The sequence below is a fragment of the Lutra lutra genome, chromosome 3, assembly GCF_902655055.1.
Source record: "Lutra lutra chromosome 3, mLutLut1.2, whole genome shotgun sequence".
Lineage (NCBI taxonomy): Eukaryota > Metazoa > Chordata > Mammalia > Carnivora > Mustelidae > Lutra > Lutra lutra.
Window position 1 is genome coordinate 37608936 of NC_062280.1, and position 13483 is coordinate 37622418.

A 13483-nucleotide genomic window follows, 5' to 3' on the forward strand; every position below is an offset into this window, starting at 1 on the left:
TGAGTTCATGTCCCTCCAAAACTCCCTTCTGCTCTCCATACAGCAAACCTTTGTCCACATAGTTATTTCAAGAGATCTTTGATTTTATTTCATAAAATGATGATTGAGCTAACCTCATCTCTCATCTAATTATTTTCGTGATGCTTTCTCCAATAAAGTAGTGGGACAATTTTCTCAGCTAGTAAAGCCAAATTGCAGGAAAAAAAAAAAATCTCTAGCCATGAGTCACAATTTGTGGGGTTTTCATCTGAATTTACCAACTAGCTATGAGGCCTGCAACAAATGCTTATATGTTCTTCCTTCCGGACCTATGTTTTCTCATATGCAGAATGACAAATTTAAAGATATTTTTTCTGGGGCACCTAGCTGGTTCCGTTGCAGGAGTGTGTCACTCTTGATCTCGGAATTGTGGGCTCAAACCCCACGTTGGGTGCAGAGATTAATGAAAAATAAAATATTTTTAAAATAAATAAATAACACAAGAAATTATTTCTAGGAATTCTCTACTTCTCTGATTCTAAAATTTTTAACCAAAATATTTTTTCAATATGGTACAGCTTGATTTTATTAAATAACCCAACAAGTCAATGAAATTATTGGGATTTTTCCTTTTTATTGTGATTTTTAAAAAGGATTTCATGAGTCTTTTGTCACGATAAATGAATAGTGGGGTATAATAGTGGCATGTGCTAATGTCTGGATTGTCCTTGCTCTGATTTTTTTTTTTTTTTTTAATCACAATACTAGTAATGGTAAATTATTGTTCCGGCTAATGTGCCATAGTAATATTAGCCAGTAGGTGGCAGTACAATGCAGAAAATGGTATACCAATTTGTATTGTAGGGCTCTGTAGCTGTGTACCAAGGAGATGTGCTTTGTTCCATTATCTATAATGAGAATTATTCAATCAATGCAAACTATAGCAAAGTAGTGAATCAGAAGATATTAATATCATTGTCTGTTTTTAAGTATGGGTAACATTCTAAACTTTAAATTTGGAATTCATTCCAAGAAATAGTTCTGAAATATTGGGATTTCTCAACATTTCAAGAATTTTAAAGGCTTATTGAAAAAGTATGACAATCAACTACACTGATTATTTTTAAAAATAGGTGCTATGAATTATTAATTGAGAGAACAGGATAAGGCCAGGGGAAATGGTTTATTTACAATTTTTTTTATTTTAAATTTATTTTTAAGGCTGTGTTCATTTTTAATTTACTTTTAAGGTTGGGTTTATGAAATATTATTCATGTTATTCCCATGAGTGGTATGAAGTGAGATGTTTCCAGTAACTCCAGACTCAAGGTAATGGCTTACTACATAGCACAATACATTCTGGAACCATGGAGTCATCTCTGCTGGGAATCATCCACCTTCCCACAGATGCCTCGAAAGGCTCCATTCAGAACCAACTACCATCCACCCCACCCTGCAGTTTCCTGCCATCCCCAGGCATGTTAGGAGGGACTGGGTCAAAGTGGTTAGTTCACCACTCATGGAGAGGCTATTCCTTCCTCTCCCAGTGGGAAAGATCTGAGATCCGCAGGCATGGGAGACCTGAAAACCTACTCATGAAGACTCTGGAGAGCTGGCCATGGTTGAGGAGGAAACTCAGCGGCTTTTAGGTGTGCCAGAGTAGAAGCAGAGATTGAGTGTGTGTGTTCAGCACAGCACAGCTGCGAGCAGGTACTGGGGAAAATACCCAGTAGTTTTACAGGTGTAAACCCCAATGGATTGAGATTTCTGAATGATCCTCTATTGCAACACAACTCTGTCCCTGCCATCTAGGTTCCTAGTAAAAGCAGCTCATCGGTAGGTTTGGATTTTGTGGTAACTACTTCAGGATACACCTTGAAATTCTTAATTTTTGTGTCTTGTGTATCTATGGTGTTGGGAACAGAAAAGGCAGTAAAAAAAAATAGAACTAAAACAAGCCTCATGTCTTAGGGGGACAGGGAGTGTTCTTCTGGATCGTGCTACTTCCATTGACCAATTTCTTGTATTCTCTCCCTGAGATAGCTTTTGCTAGAACAGCCTCACAATGTACTCATTTATGGAACTGTAAGAAAGACTGATGCCTAAATCATTTCTTCAAAGATTTTGATCTAATTGATGTGCAGTGTTGTCTGGCCACTGAAATTTTAAAAATTTTCAGGAGATTCAACTATGTTGCCAGATTGAGAATGACTGTCTGGATTAATTTTCCTTCCTGCTGATTCTTTCTTCAGCTGTATCTAATCTACAATTCTATTCATCCCTTAAGATCTGAATTTGAATGACTATGCTTTTATTTAACATCTGGGACATCTATTACTATTTTTTTAATATGATCTGCTCTTTTGTTATGATGCCACTTACAGTCTCAGCATCTTTTTTTTAATAGTTTTAAACATTTTAAATATATTTCTTTTATAGCTTCTACTGCATGATTATTTTACTGAAAATTCTCAGGATTCGATCCCTGCTTTTTTGTATGTGCTGTCTCTTGCTTGTGGAAGCTGGCTCTCCTGCATGTTTTATAATTTTGGACTGGGGATCTAAATTAAAAGAGTGCTATCTGGAAATCCTCATGGCATGGATACAAGGTAATTTTGTCTCCCCCCCCAACCCCCCCAAATGCTGCTAGTATCTTCACAGGCCTAGAAAACCTGTTTTATGTAAATTTCAGGTATTTTGGGTTCCTGGATCAAATATTTGTATTTCCCTACTTCAAACTACCTTAATGAACAGGGCTGGAATTTAGAAACATCTTTTTCCTACAAACTAGCAAAGGGTAGACAAGGTTGCTCCTTACGTTTTCATGTGGATGAATGAATTCATTAGCTGGGTTCTTTTTCTTGAGGGTACAGAGGCTTTCTTCATTATGACTCACTTCATGTAGGCTGAATGCCTCTGTTCCTGGCTTCCTAAAGAAATGACAGCCTAGTCCCCAGCTTTGGGCACTGTCCCTCCATGACACACCTCCAGGTCATCTATGTCATTGTTCATACTCTTTTCTTTCTTTCTTGACACTCAGCTATGCATTGAAAATAATGTTTGCATCCCTCTACCTGGCATGCTGTCTTTTTGCATCAACCAACCTCTATCTTATCCCCACCCCACCTCAGCACACTGAGCATAATGAATGCTCAATAATGTCATCTGATTTCAGTGTCCACCTAGTCTTATTTACTCCATTGGCCCCTGACATCTTGCTGGAGCCCTCAGTTCCCTGAAAAGCATTTGTCATTCCTTTACCTCTCCTGTGATTTATTAACTCAATTTCTTCCATGTATATCCACAGCACTTGGTGTGTTAGCATTTTCGGGTTTGCTAAGCTTATGGATGAAAGTTTCTTGAAATTGCACCTGTCCCAGGATGCTTACAGGCCACACACAGTGATCATTTTAAAATCAACAAGGATTTTTAAAGTTCTTCATAATTTTGAAAAAACCAATATTCCACTATTTCTGCTCCCCAAACGGTCTTGCATGGATGCATATTCTTAATTAAATGAGGTCCATGAAATGTATGAGATTGCTAGTATTTTCAATGCATTTTAAAATAAGTCTGGTCCTTGCTCTGTAGTTTACATTATAAACTGAAATAGAGGCCTGTGTAATTTGCTATGTATTGAAATTCAGTGAATTTGTTGATGATGATGCTGGTGGGTTATGCTGACACTCTTTTTGTTATCGATTGTACATATTTTAAAGGGTAGAACATACTTCATTACATGGATTTTTAAAGGACTTCTGGCAAGATAATAATAATAATAATAAGCAAGAGAAGAGATGGTCTCCTCTATGTAATATTGAGGGAAAACACAATAATAAAAATAACTGTCATGTAATTGGAAATTAGTTTTTAAATTGCATCGGTTCACTTAGATCTTTAAGGGACAAAGGAAATGAAAGATAATGAAAGTAACATTCATCATCAGATTCTCAGATTGCATGAAAACGTCCCTGCCCCGAGTTAAAGGAAAAAAAAAAAAAATCAGTGCCTCTTGCATATGATTAGCCAGACTTGGTTTTGATTGTCTCCATTATGATCTTCTTGTTAGAGTGTAATGAGATTCAGTCCTGTACATATGAATACCCACCACCTGTCACTGAGCCATCTGCCCATGACTTAAAGGCATGAGCCTGCTGTCTGCAGTGAATAGAGAAAAATGGAAATTTGTATTAGAATCGCTTTTCTTTGTTCTTTGTTCATGATTTAAATAAAGCCACTTGGCATTATTCTTCGGGACTCAGATATTTAGCAGCAAGCAGCCTATCTAACAACTTTAAATATGTCCCCAAATTAGAGTATATTTGGTATCTGGATATTAACCAACCTTCTTCCTGTACCAGCTATTTTTTAAGAAAGTCCTTTTAAAAATAAAAATAATAATAATAATAATAATAATAGACTTTATTTTCTAGGGCAGTTTTAGGTTTACAGAAAATTGGGCAGAAAGTACAGAGTTCCCATATCCTTGCTTCCCCCCCCCCAACCCTCCCCCGGCTCCACAGTCTCCCCTATGATTAACATCTTGCACTGGTGAGGCACATTTGTCACAACTGGTGAACCGATACTGGTACATTGTCATTAACTGAAGTCCCTGGTTTGCGTAAGGGTTCACTCTTTGTGTTCTACGGTTGTTTTACATTTTATCAAATGCATAAGGCCGCTCATTCACCGGGCGTTATCACACGGAATAGTTTCACTGCCCTAAAATCCCATGTTCCATCTATCCAACCTCCTGGCAACCCCTGATCTGTTTTACTGTCTCCGTAGTTTTTCATTTTTCCAGAATCTCATAGAGTTGGAATCACATTATGCTTCCTCCCCAGACTGGTTTCTTTCACTTAGCAACAGGCATGTACCAGCTTCTAATTACCTTGAGTAACTCCTTCATTTTAAACCAACTTCTTCCTGCTTTAATTTTGATTTTTTGTCCCCTATTCACAAGTCACATTATTAATGTCCACCATCAGTTTAAACAAAACAAAACACTGCATCAGGAAAATATTTAAATACATTGCCAGCATAACACTTAAACATTTACTTAGTGGTTCTCCTTTTATAAACAGACAAATAAAGCAAATGAAACAGAGGGTGATGTTGTCGGGGGGAAGAGATGTTAGCATATCTCTCTGACCTGCTGAGTCTCAGCTTCCCCATCTCTACAATGGAGATATTGTTACTGTTCCAAGTTCTCTAAGAGGGTTGAATGTTCTGTGTGATGTATATGGAAGGCACTCAATGACAGTGAAAGAAACAGACAAGAAGTAGAGGAGAGTCAGGAAGACAGAAGATGAGGAAAGATACACAGGAGTTAGAGGAAGGAGCAGAGTTTGCAGCAACCCAAGCAAAGCAGAGGTTGTTTCTGAGAACAGGGGCCAGCGGCCGGATATGAAATCCTCTTGAAGGGTGTGAAATAGAAAAATGTTTACCTTTCAGAAAGTCCCCATGGCTGTTGGAACCTAGGTGATTTTTTTGACCACCATTTCCCAAAGTCAATAGAACAATCACAACATTTAATGCCTATTTCTCTTCCCTAATAATTCTAAAAGTAAATATAAAGGTCAAGAATTTCCTTGCAATTGTGGAATAAAAATGTTGATAAAATATAATATTTTAGCTATTTCAACCCCAAACACCCTTTTTTCCTGATTTCCTGTAAGCCTCCTCTTTAGAGACCACATTTCAAAGTGATACTATTCATCTTCTTAAATACTATTGAAAATTCTAGATCAAGAGTGGACACACTAATGTTTATTTTGACCTTGCATTCTGATCATCACAGTTTTCTAGTAATCATAGAACTTAGTGAGAAACTGTTTAAACATAAGAAACATCAAAAGACAAAAATGGTTGAATGTCTTATTATCTAGGTAATGTTTTCCTTGGAAAGGGCTGCTTCTCTGGTTTTCCACAGCTGATTGCATGCATCCTGGCCCTAAGGTTTCCACGTGGTCACCATTCCTGGGACTCTTACCTAAGGAGAAGCATGAGAACCTTCTTGATGTTGTGTGCTGGCATCCTTGACTCTCCCAGAGTTACCAGAAGTCTGCATTATGTGTATGCAACCCCCTCCTGAGGAAGAGGCACCAAGCAGATTATGCACACAAGTAGACAGGAGCGAGTACTACTTGTTTTATAACCATACACCCTAGGATCTCTGGGTCCACAAAGCCCATTTACATTCAGGGTGAAGCCTTAGTTTGTTCTTCCTCCTCCAACTGGGGGATATCTCCGTGATCACCCTTAGAGGTGATGGTGAACAGTGCTCTGTGGTGATCTTCCGGAGTCTTCTAGTTCATCTTCACTTATGATTCCTGCAGACTGCTTATCGTCTGCTTTTGTCTCTGGGGTGAACAGCTGAAAGGAGCCTTAGGGTGACCTATTCTCTGGGCTCTGGAGGAGCTGATGCAGGTGGTCCCTATCTGTGCTCTGGGATTATGAATACACAAAGATATCTCTCTCAGATCCTCCTTTTAGGACTGCCCCCGTGTGAAGGCTGTGGTTAGCTGATGGCCTTCAGCTGTTCCTTCCTTTAGGATCCTCCCCAGGGTATGCTCAGGACTGCCCCCAGGCACTACGCAAGAGCCTAATCTCATTTCTGCCCTAGGCAAGTCCTACAACTGAGCCTGCTCTGCTCCAGAACGCGCCCTTGAGGCTGGCAGATGCATTGCAGTCTGCATCCTGGCAGGATGGCTCCCTATGCCCAATCCTGTTCCCAACACTTTCTGACTAAGTGTTTCTCCTCAACAAGCCTTTTGCGTTCCTAATTCTACCTCTGTATCTACTTCCTGTGTCAGATATTATCTACCCAATTAATTAAAGCAAGTCCTTAATTGAAGAGGGGGATGCCCATGTCGGGGCCCTAACATCTGAGTACATGATAAGTGACTCTAAAACGGGTTTGTGTCCTCCTCATCACACACAGGGATTGCTGACGATGGCCTTCTGCTCATTGAATTCAGTTTTCCAAAATTCATTTTCTGCTACATTTGTGGGGAGTTTTTTTGTTTTGTTTTTGTTTTTGTTTTTGTTTTTTAGTGTAGACTTCACCCTTACCCCCAAAGTACATATATATACATCTCAGCCTGAAGGTCTACCCTTAGATGCTTAGGCATGATTGTGCTTATGAATAACCCACTCCACTCTCCCCCAGGTAAATTCAGGTTAACTGTTCCATCGCCAAAACCCTCCCACCTCACACAGGACGTGAAATGTCCAGCCCTCTCTTCAGCTTTCCTTTCTTGGCTTGACTTAATATTTCTGCCACTCTTTCGGCAGGCTATATTGAGATGTCATTTTCTAAGAAAGGGATTCTCTTGTAATTCAGCTGACTGCCTCCTTTATATGTTGTAATATGTTTTGGCAGCTACGGCAGATAGAGATTAGGCATAGGCTGCTCTCCCTTTGAACACAACTTGCTGAAACAGTAAGGGACACGTCTCCCCCACTTTAGGGCATGTGCATTCGAATGAGTCATACGTGAGTCCCTGAGATTTCCATTCACAAAAGGATTGTTTGGGGTTGGCTGCACGTGCTAGGGTGCCCTGGGTGTGACATTTATAGAAAGGATACTTCTTTATGGTGACAGGAGGGTATTTGCCCTGTGAGAGCTGTGCTCCCTCGCTATTCATGAAGAGGCTGTTGTGTGATAGGGCTAGGGATCTGGGTGATTAACCTCATCTTCCTCCTTTTGAGGCAAAACCTCCAGGTGATGGACATCTGCCTCCCCCATGTTCTGTCTACCTGTTAAGATCTAAATTTGTATCTAAATGTGTGTCTCAGGTTCATATATTGACATCCTAACCCCCAAAGGTTATTAGCAGGCAGGGCCTTTGGGAAATGCTTAAACTAGGAGGGTAGAGTCCTCATAAGTGGGATGGCACCTTATAATGGAGGATCCAGAGGGCCCCTCCAGCCCTTGGCACCCTGTGAGGACACAGCAAGAGAGCCTTGGCTGTGAACCAGGAGGAGAGCCTTTTAATGGCCTCCTGGCACCTTGACCTTACACTTTCTGCCTCCAGAACTGTAAGAGTTAAATTTCTGTTGTTGATAAGCTTCCCAATCTGTGGTCTATTGATTGTTACAGTAGCTCAAAGGGATGGAAACTTTACCCACACCTTTTTCACTCCCTCCCTTCTGGCACAAAATGTAAACAACCAGGGACCACTTAGTCACACAATCCGCCAACGTTTTGTTTTATCCTTTTCCTATTGATCTCTCTTAATATTTATTCCTAAGTCTCTCCTACCTTTTCTGCTTTGATATTCTGCTGATTTACTCCCCTTGCTCCTCAATACTCTCACACTTTCTACCATCTAATGATAAGCATCCCCTAAGTCTTAATTTGGGGATAATTATGCTGTTATCAGGAATTTACTCTCATGGCTTCCCAATCCATATCGCACACAGTGAATATCTGAATTTAAATCTGATGCTGTATAATTGCCTGTTTGATTGTATTTGAGATATCTTGCTAGCTATTCACAAATAAAGATTAACTTGGGTAGACCCAAGTCACTCAGGAATGTGGCATGAAGCCAACTGCTGACAGCTTTGGTCCCCTTTCCAAGGTCAGCCGCGTCAGTAACCTGAGGCCTTCAGTGTCTTTGCAAACCCCTGTCCTCTTTCCTGCTATGTCCTTTGACCTGAGGGAAGATGACCTTGAGCAGTCCTCCGACCTGTTTCATCCTACAGCAGAGGAGGACCATCTGAACTTCGGTTAAACAACAGTGAACACACATCTCAGTTGCTGCCCGCTCTTTTCATTCAGGAGATGCCTGGCTGTGTACCAGCCACACAGCAAACTCAGCTCAGAGAGAAGCCCCCCACCCCCAGTGAAACTGAGAACCTCGAGTAGCTGTACTGTCTAAATCTAGATCTGCCAGTAGAAGTCCCGTTCGTTGAATACTCTGAAGACTTGTTCTCCAACATTTCTATCAGCTCATGTATTATCCTCCTTAATTGTATATTATAGATATCTTTCTAATTTCTAACTTTCTTTGTACTTTGTATCTTTTTTCAAAATTGGGAGGTGGGCAGAGAGAGAGGGAAAGAGAGAATCCCAAGCAAACTCCACACCCAGTGCAGAGCCCAACATGAGACTTGATCTCAGAACACTGAGATCATGCCCTGAACTGAAATCAAGAGTCGATGTTTCACTGATTGAGCCACCCAGATGCCTCCCTTTTTAACATTTTATGATGAAAAATTTCAAACACAGAAAATTTTTTTTAAATTTTTATTTATTTTTTAAATTTCTTTTCAGTGTTCCAGAATTCATTGTTTATGCACCACACCCAGTGCTCCATGCAATACGTGCCCTCCATAATACCCACCACCAGCCTCACCCAACCTCCCACCCCCCGCTCCAAAACCCTCAGATTGTTTTTCTGAGTCCACAGTCTCACATGGTTCGTCTCCCCCTCCAATTTCCCCCAACTCCCTTCTCCTCTTCATCTCCCCATGTCCTCCATGTTATTTCTTATGCTCCACAAATAAGCAAAACCACATGATAATTGACTCTCTCTGCTTGACTTATTTCACTCAGCATAATCTTTTCCAGTCCCGTCCATGTTGATACAAAAGTTGGGTATTCATCCTTTCTGATGGAGGCATAATACTCCATAGTGTATATGGACCACATCTTCCTTATCCATTTGTCCATTGAAGGGCATCTTGGCTCTTTCCACAGTCTGGCGACTGTGGCCATTGCTGCTATGAACACTGGGGTACAGATGGCCCCTCTTTTCACTACATCTGTATCTTAACATAGCAAATTTTTAAAAATTTTTTCTAGTGAGTACCCATGTACCATTCACATTTTACTTAATGTGATTAATACATAACTACACATGTATCCATCTCTCTGCCCCCTGACTGACCCATCATGTATTTTCAGGCTCTTCAATGTAAGTCTTAAAATAAGACCACACTGAATTTTCCCCTAAGTGCTTCAGCATGCATTTCATCATAGTTTATTTTTGTTTTGAAATAAGCCAAACATTCCAGAAGTGCACAAATTTTAAGTGTACATATGTGGACTTTTGACAAATGCATACAGTAAGGTAACCCAAACCTCTGTCATGTTTAGAACATTACCAGAGTTATCTAATACCACTTCCCAGTAATTCCTTACTGCCCACACTTCAAAAGCAACTTGTGTCCAGACTTTTTTTTTTTTTTATATTATAGGCTAACTTTGCCAGTTCTGGAATGTTATATAAATGGAATCATATGTACAGTATTGACTCTTTTTTTTTATTGCCAACATGTAATTTTTATTTTTTTTCCATTTTATTTTATTTTACTTCTTTTCAGTGTTGTAAAGGTTCTTTCACTCAGCATGATGTTTTTGAGACTCATTTATTCGTCCTATATATTAGTAGTTCATTCTTTTGTAATGGCTGAGGAATATTCCATTGTATGAATATAGTATGATTATACCAGGCTTTTTTTTTTTAAGATTTTATTTATTTATTTGACAGAGAGAGATCACAAGTAGGCAGAAAGGCAGGCAGAGAGAAAGGAAGGGAAGCAGGCTCCCTGCTGAGCAGAGAGCCCGATGCAGGACTCCATCCCAGGACCCTGAGATCATGACCTGAGCCGAAGGCAGCGTCTTAACCCACTGAGCCACCCAGGCACCCATACCAGGCTTTTTTTAAATTAACATATAATGTATCATTTGTTTCAGAGGTACAGGTCTGTGATTCATCAGTCTTACACAATTCCCAGCACTCACCATAGCACGTACCCTCCCCAATGTCTATCCATTTTCCTATTGATGGACACTTCAGCTTTTCCAATTCAGGGTTATTAGAATAAATACACTATGACCAATATTGCCAAAATCTTTTGATGGACATACATTTTCATTTCTTTTGAGTAACTACATAGGATTAGAATTGTTGGGTATGTGTATGCTTATTTTTATAAGAAAATGCCAGTTCTTTATCCAAATTAGGTGTCCCATTTTACATTCCCACCAAAAACAGGTGAAAATTTCACTTGCTCTACATCCTCAACAATAATTAACATTATCCACTTTTGTATTTTTAGCTATTCTGTTGACTATGGAACATTAGTTCATTGTGGTTTTAGTTTGAACGTATCTAATGAGTTCAACTTTTTTTGATGAGCTTATTGACCATTTGGATAAATTTGTTTGGGAATGCCTGTTTAAACTTTGCCCATATCTTAGGGAGTTTCATGTATTTTGTTCCTAAGTTGTAAAAGTTTATATAGCCTAAAAACCAGTACTTTGTCAGATAATGGTTTTTTAATATTCTCTCCAGGTCTATTATTTGCCTGTTAATTTTCTTAAGGGTGTTTTTGATAAAAAGATTTTTTAATTTAACTCAAGCTGACATCAATATTTATCTTACTGCTTTTTGTGATCCAAGAATATTCTCCTTTGAAGTCATAATGGTATTCCATTACATTTTCTTGTAAGACCTTTCTAGTTTCAGCTTTTACATATAGGTCAATATTCCATCTCTAATTACTTTTATGTGTGGTAGAAAGTAGTACATTATTTTTTTTTCCATGTGAACATCCAATTATTCCAGCATCACTTGTTAAAAAGCCTTTTTTTTCTTCTTCTTCTTTGGATTGCCTTGGCACTTCTACTGAAAATCAAACAGCTGTTTAGACTATAAGTCTATGCTGCTCTGTTGATCAGTTTGTCAATACTTATGTCCATATCACACTTTCCCGGTTACCATTACTTGATGTATCAAAGCCAGACAATGTAAATGTTTAAATTCATTCTTTTGAAAGATTATTTGGGACATCTATGCTCTTTGCCTTTCTATTTGAATTTTGGAATTTGCATGTCTACTTATACCAGAATTTCATCTATTAAAATAATGGTTAGAATTGTGTTGATTCTATATATTACTTTGGACAGAAATAGTATCTTAATAATAATATCAAGTCTTCCAATCCATGAACGTAGTGTATCTCTGCATTTATTTAGGTCTTCCTGAATTTCTCCTAGAAGTTTTGTTTGTTTGTTTGTTTGTTTTTTACTTTACAGTGTAGCTTTCTTATGTGTCCTTAATTAAATATAATCTTAATGATTAATATTTTCATGCTATTGTATAGTAATGGGCTTATTTTGTTTTCCATACATTTGTTGCTAATATACAAAAATAGTTGATTTTTATACATTAACTCTGTATCCTAAAACTATAGTCAATTCCTTTACTAGTTTCTGAAGTAACTTTATAAATGCTTTGGGATATAACACAAAAGCAATTAAGTCTTCTGGATATGGAAAATAATTTACTTTTTCCTTTATGTTTTTCTTTTTGGACTGGCTACCTTTTCATACAATTTTAAATAAAAGTATTAGGAGTATGAATCTTTGCTTGTCCCTAAATTTAGGAGAAAACCTTAATATTTTATCATGAGACATGATACTAGCTATAGATTTTTCATAGTTGTTATCTCAGCTGGAGGAATTTTCTTTGTATTCCTTGTTTTCTGAGAGTATTTATCATGACATAAATTGAATAATTTTGAATAATTTTTCTGCACAATATATGAAATCAAATGGCGTATGTTGCTGTTGATCTGTTGATATGTCGTATTACATTGATTGATGCCTGCCTTACATATTGAGAAAACTCTATTTGGTCATGAAGCATTATACTTTTTACATATATTTATGTTTATGAAGGATATTTTAATGGATATCTGTAGTGACTGTCAGGTTTTGGTGTGTCTATTACGGTTATTTCATACAATGATTTAGAAAGCATTCCTTCTGCCTATAATTTCTGAACGAGATTAATTTCTTCCTCAAATATTTGATAGAATTCACTAGTGAAACTCTGAAATTTTATTTGTGTAGAGGTTTATGATAATGAATTCAAATTATTTAATAGATGTAGAGTTACTTAGATTTTTTTTTATCATATGTCAGTTTTGACAGGTAACATTATCTCAAGAATTTCTTCATTTTCCCAAAGATTTCTAAGACATGAACTGTTCATAATATTATACCATTATCATTTCAGTACCTATAGGATCTGTAGTTAACAAACCCTTTTTCATTCTTCATATTATTAGTTTGTGTTCTTTGTTTTTTCTCTTTTGTCAGTCTAGATGAAGTTGATTGTGTAGAATTTTTAATAGAACAACATTTTATTTTGATCACTCTCTCAATCATTTGTCCCATTTCTATTCCATTAATTTTTTTGTTATTGTTACTGTTACTTTTATTTCCTTTTAATTTACTTGTAATTTTTTTGTTGGACTCTTAAGGTTGAATCTTCGTCATGATTTTCTTTTCTTTTTCAGATAAGGGCATATAATCCTGCATATCTCCATCTACTAGTTAGTTGCATCCCATAAATATTGAAATGTATTGAAATGTACTATCATTCAGTTAGAAATATTTTCTACTTTCCTTTGTAATTTCTTCTCTGACCCACTTAAATTTTTTAACCGAAGTATTGTTTTCCTAAATATCTTCTTATTAGGT